This window comes from Perca flavescens, chromosome 15, assembly GCF_004354835.1.
Source record: "Perca flavescens isolate YP-PL-M2 chromosome 15, PFLA_1.0, whole genome shotgun sequence".
Classification (NCBI taxonomy): Eukaryota; Metazoa; Chordata; class Actinopteri; order Perciformes; family Percidae; genus Perca; species Perca flavescens.
In genome coordinates, this window is record NC_041345.1 from 20,744,215 (window position 1) to 20,750,922 (window position 6,708).

Here is a 6,708-nt window from a genome sequence, read left to right on the forward strand (position 1 = left end):
TCATGACACATTCAAATATCAGTTTGTGCATTTTTTTCTTCACACTTGGACACTCTGTACATACACACTCACCAACAGGAAGTGATGTCAGTCCCTGTCACCTGGGAGACAGAGACGGTTGCTAAGATACCGTGACAGTGGGTTCTTGTTTCTGAGCTTTTTCTCGGCCCTGCTTTCACATGGACTCACACAGATAGACACTAGTCCCTCAGTGGCTGGTGCTCATCCCTCCCATCCCTTAATCACTGACCGGCCCTCAGAGCCCGGCTTAGCTTCTCTCTCTCTCTCTCTCTCTCTCTCTCTCTCTCTCTCTCTCTCTCTCTCTCTCCTCTCCCCCCCCATCTATCCACCTCTATCTTATCATCAAGCTATTAGCGCCAGTCTGAACTCATAAGTTTTTCAATATCTCTTTTAACGCCAAAAATGTTCAAAGGTCCACGTGATGAGCTGTAATGGTAAATGAAATGGGGACTATATATATTTTTTTAAATCAATACTAAACGGATTACATTATAAGAATATCATTATTGTTATTTTTCTTCATTTAAACCTTCCTGGCCTCATGTAAGCTCCAGCAATTAGTTTTTTTTTTCTAAGGAGAAGTCCGGTTCCAGTTGGGTCCATTATATTTCCCCACCATGGCTCATGGTGTTAGTATGTCAAAATGGTGGTACTGTAGGTGTGTGTCCACATTTTATTCATGCACGGAACCATACACCTGAGAAACGTAATAAAGTAACTTGTGGATCTACAAAAGAGCCATGATCAACAAGTAGAAATACTTCAAGTATTGAAATACACAGTTCAATATAACCTGACAAGTTAAGAAATAAACAGTAGTGCCTTGGTAGCCGAATGGTTACTGCGCATGCCACACAGTGTTGGAAATTAAGGGGAATAAATGCCTCAAGAAATCTCAGAATGCCCCTAAAAAATGTGATTTGATAGGCAAAAAAATTATTCAAAAGAATATATATTTATTAATTTAGGCCAATATCTTAATCCTGCATTTAGCCGTTATTTTCATTCAATTAATTTAATTTCAATTTCTGTCTCTAAAACGGTGCTGTTAAAAGCTCTGATAATAGCAATAGTATGCTTTTTATTTACTCATGTTGGCACAGGGTATTTAAATCTTGGTGCATTACAAAACAGCAACTTTATGCATTAATTACTATTTTTGTAAAGATACATTTTATAAAGAACCTGATTTTTTAGACAGTGGAGGCAAAAGTGGCCCCCAAGATATTTTTTTAATTTCCTGCACATCTCTGGTTTGATTCCAACTCTGGGACCTTTGTTGCATGTCATACCCCCCCCTCTCTCTCTCTCTGTACCATATCCAGTCTGCCTCTACACTTTCCTCGGTCTAATAAAGGCAAAAAAATGCAACAAAAAAAAATTATGAAATAAACATCCGAAGACTTAATGTGTGGCTGAAGTGTCAACCACTGGCACTGCCGCCATGTCTGATTAGCATTGCACACTGGTTGGTAGGCCTGGTTGGAGACACTACAACTGGATTAGATATAAATGTGTTAGACATATGGGGGTGTGATTGATTTCACAAAGACCGATAAGTTAGGGCCTAGTTGCCTCATAACTGTGACTTTATATCTTCTAATTGTGGCTTTGCAATAATGTCATAATTAGGAAAAACAAATCATGATAATTAATAAATGATGATTTGCGTCACAGTGGCTGGTAGCAGGTTAGGCAATGTAGCCCCCGTCCTTCTCTCCAGCCATGTCCTCCATCTTCTCCTGGGGAGATCCAGAGGAGTTCTCAGACAGTGTGTTGCAATCCCATGTTTGATCAGATCTTATGGACAGACCAAGCAAACCCAAATGTGTAGTGAGGGTGAACTGGGAATGTCTGTTCAGCAGGGCCTCGCCACTTACTTTCAGAGGGATTTTTGCTTTATTCTTAGGACGGCTGGAGAAATTGAAATGAGTGGGCAATGTTCAAAGCCCCTTGAGGTGTCATGTGGGGGTTGCTGTGAGAATATGGGGATGCTGGGCTGTTGATATGAGCCATCAAAGCCATCTGGACCTTATACACCCGGAGAGAAAGCCATAGCATGTTCTCTGTGGGTAACGGGCTTTTGCCAACATGAAGTATTCTCCCACAAATATCATTCCATTATTTCAAAATGGTTGTTAAAAATCTAGATGTAGGGGGGAAAAAAGCATCATAGTAATGTTAGGAATGAAAATAAAGCTGTTGAGCTGCAGGTGCTGCTTTTTTCTGTGAGGAGAACTTGTTTAATTATTTTCATAATTCTGGGTCAAATGACACATCAAAACAAAATTACATATGTTTAAAGACTCACAAAAGTGAATGACTTTCCCCTGAATCAGATTTGGTATTGGTAGCTTTAAATATATATAAAGATTTGTGTTATGTCATAGAAATATCACAAGTATACAATATTGCTGTACAGTTTTTATTATTTTCTCTTAAGATCATCATCATTATTATTATCAGGAGGTAATCCATGTGGTCAAGTCAGTAATATATGAACTCAAGACACAAATATCCTTTGTTCTGACCATCAGTAGCAGCGTCTGATTGGTGGAACTCTGTTATGGATTGCGTCGCACAAGAAAGTCCCCACTAAAACAAAGTTGAAACCAGTCTGCCTTCTACTCCAAAGCTTATTATTCTGTCTGCATCTGCATTATAGGGTTGAAATATTTAGGACAAATGTATGACTAAATTTCCTATGGTGACCAATTTCACCCCCAGAACCTGAGGTTCTCAGCTCTGTAGACCAAAATGCAATGCAGCAAAACTCCATCTGCTGCTGTAACTATCCATTTCTGCAGTAAAGCTTCGCTACACATACACCTGCCCCCAGAGTCGTAGCACAAAATTCTGGACCCTGTACATATGCATTCTCTACGGGCCCCTGCCCCATCCACATCTATAGTGTATTTGTGCCTCTTCATATCAAGAGTGATGCCAACCACATTTACAGTATGTAGGAAGTTTGCACCGGACAAATTTAAGTATCCAGGCATGTATATAAAAATTGGTTGATCTGTGGTGTTGATATACTACCAATAACTATCCCACAAAGCAACGTACAACAGAAATGATGACCTACTAATACTTGGAATAAATTGTGCACAATGGCACTGGTAATAGTTTGGGAAAAACAACTAATAAAACCTTTTGAATACAATTATTAATGCAAATTTCAAACTGACCAAAGTGCTTCAAAGTTGCTGACAACCTTCAGCTCTGAGGAAAAAAAGACCATCATTGTTCTTGTATACTAACTGCTAAAATCAGTTATCTTTAAAGTATTAGTATAAATTGAATATCTCCTCGCGGTATCAATAAAGTGTACTTTCTTCCAGCTTAAATTATGCAATTAGGACACAGTTAGAAATCACTAACTAAAAAAATAAGCAGGTATGACAAAATAACTCCTGTCATGCATTAAACATCTCAATATAAAGCTTCATGAGTATGGAAATTTCCTTCAGCATGTTTCAGAAATTTATGACATTTGCATTAAAAATGTAACTAAGCAATTTAAGTGGAGTTAACCTTGCCCTTATGCCTGCACACATCCTTGCATATGGCAAAAGTCTGAGCTGTTTGACTGCTCTTTACAGCAGAGTGGTTTGGGTCAGAGTGAATTAAAACACTCCTGCTCTATGTTGGTTGTGTGGCATTTAGGCTGTTGTCCCTCCCTGTTGTCGCCACAAGGAAAGAGGCAGTGGAGCAGTTCGAGGGCCAGTTAGGGGAGGCTATGGACTAAAGATGAAGATTATAGTACAGTCTGGTGGCAGAAGTGCTGCTCACCATAATGGGGTTTATAGGCCTGGGGGCAGAGTTTGTTTTACGCCCTGCCGGAGGAGGTTGACCGAAGCGAGCGATGGAGGAGCAGGAGGGACAGTCTTATTATTAAGCCTCACCACACCGAGTGAATGTGTTGTGATGGCCGTGGTGGTAGATGAGTTTAGCCTGCATGGAGAGATTAAGAGGAGGGTGCGGGTCGGAGGAGCATATAACACCTAGAATTGAATTTGTCTTCAGGGGCTGGTGGTTGAGGTCCACTTGGCTTGGTTGTGGGCAGATCAATGGTACTATTGGGCCTAATGGATGTGGTTGCCAGATTTGGCTGTTTCTGATAAGGGAGGAGTATTGGCTTTAGTAGTGGAGATACAAGCTTGGTTAATGCTGTGTTTAAAAGAGCTACTTGCTCTGTGGGTGAAAACAGTGTTTCAGGGTGTACACAGGCATAAGCGTTAGAGCGTTCAACCCTTGCTTGCTAGTCACGACAGGCCGAGTGTTCAATTTGGTATCACACAGGTTGGAATCTCTGTAGCCACTGGCGTGCTGTTTCACCATCAGATACGGATCAGGGCTCAGTTAGGACCTCGGAGGCTGTGGAGAGTTCAGTTTTGAGATAGCGTGTGAGGAAGGCGGTGGGAGATGCAGAAACGGCAGGAGGAGAAAGGCAGGGTTCGTGTTCACAACACCACCGGCGTATCTGCCCCACTTCCTTTCGCCATGCCGTTGCAGCACAGCACGGCGGTGGCAGAGGTTTCACCCCAGCGCAGCAACTGCAGTCGAGGCCCCCGGACCTGAACATAACCCAGGGCAAAAAGAGCGCCTGCACGTGTCTCAGCCAATATGCCAGCACAGCATAACACACAGCAACACAAGGCAGAGCACAGGAGGAGAGAGCAACCTCATCCACAGGGCGGAGGCAGAAATACTAGATGGCAAGCTTTCTGTCTTCATATGAGGCGCATTAATCCTCACAGTGGCTCCCATCTTTATTCATTCATCGGCCTGTGGTGTCCACTCAATCAGTCAGTTAAAGGCTGGCCTGGTGGAGCGAGCCCTGCACACCCACCACAGGGAGGAGGGGAGGGAGGTTATACTCCACACCATATAGCCTGAGCAGACACTGCAGTACAGATATACAAACAAAGTGGGCTGGGGAGGAAGAGGAGGAAATGTGAGGGGGCTCTTTTAAATAATGAGGCCGGGGGTGGAGGGAAGAAAGGGAGAGACAGGGGAAGATTAGACAACTGGAGGTGAAAAGAGAGCAGCCTTGTATCAAGACTTAGCGAGATTGAGAGGTTCAAAGTAAAGGAGGGAGAGAACAGTCAATATCAAAAGCGAGCGATAGGGAGAAATCCAGGACGACAACACCTCCACAGACTACAGAGGTATGTATGTGTGAGAGAGGGAGGGAGAGAAGGAGGGAGGGACGTGGTGGTGGAGAGTGTGTGAGAGTTAGAGAGAGGGAGGGATATCCACTGCACTGTTGTGTGACTGGAAATTTAATAGAGAGAAAGAGGGAGGGAGGCAGGAAGGCAGCAGGGGAGGGGAGAGGAGATAGAGAGGAAAGGAGCGACGCAATGCAAAAGCACTGAGCGAGAGAGCGTTGTTGGAATTAGAGGACTGGGACAGGCTGTGGATGCTGCTAGACCCTCACTGCAGAGCGTCGGGCTGTGGATGGGGGGGGGGTCAAGTGAGTGAGAATATATTGTGCATAAAGTGGAAAAGGGCAGCCAAGGCCATGCGCAGTGTGCAATGTTTAATAAGAGAGATACAGGTTGGCCACCCTGTTGCTGCATCCAGACTGCATATGTAAGGGTCAGTCTTTACTTTGTTCCCCATATAAATTGTGTGTGTGTGTGTGTGTGTGTGTGTGTGTGTGTGTGTGTGTGTGTGTGTGTGTGTGTGTGTGTGTGAGAGAGAGCAGAGCTAGAAGGAAGACACGTTTGTGAGGAGTGTGTGTGATAACACGTGCTTGTGATGGAGAGCTGGCGTTGAGGTGCAAGAGCGATCCTCTGAGTCTCGATATAGAACGTTATCAATCCAGCACTAATCACCCGTCTGAAGCTCCCCCACCCCACCCCACACACACCCTCCCTCCCTCTTTCCCTCTGCTATCTGATGGACACTCAACCACCCACCCACCCACTCTCTCACATATGTCCTCATGTTAATATCCTGCTGAGGTGATTGACAACTCATCTCTGATCACACCTTAACCTGACCCTAAACCTCACCTCACTCCCCCTTTAATTGTGTACTCCCCCCCCCCTTATCCCATTGGGAGTCACTTGACATCAATCACATAATTAAAATAATAAGAATTTGGTTTCTGTAAAATAAACACACAGTCTCTCCTCTCTCCTTCTTTGCCTCCTCCATCTCAGCATGTCAATCAGTACACCTGTATACAGTACATACATAGGCCTACTGTGTATATGATGGAGCTGCATTGGCAGGCAGGACTCCAATCCAATGAGCCAGTGCTGTACAGGTGGGGCTCAGCACTGTGTGCTTGAGCGTTGCCAAGGGAACCGGCCAAGCAGCAAATGTTCCCTGTAACAAGCTGTAAACACCACCATCATCATATTATAGAGATTATACGACCATATGGACACACGTGTGTGAGTGATGGAATACAGAAAACCAAAAACTGAAGATGGAAAGGAAAGAAGACTAAATGTGCAGTTTGTGAACTGCAACACCTTGCACTGTAAAGGAGAAGTGTCATAACAATTGTGAAGGTTATTATAATGATTAAAGTATAGATGCTTTTGTTTATTATGTCATCTTATTTTAGGTGAGATTCATATTGAAGCCTTTGCCATGGGCTGTCTGGGTCTTGTGTATATGCAACGTGCATGGTGATATGTCTGCAGATTGCAACAGTAGTCATTGTAA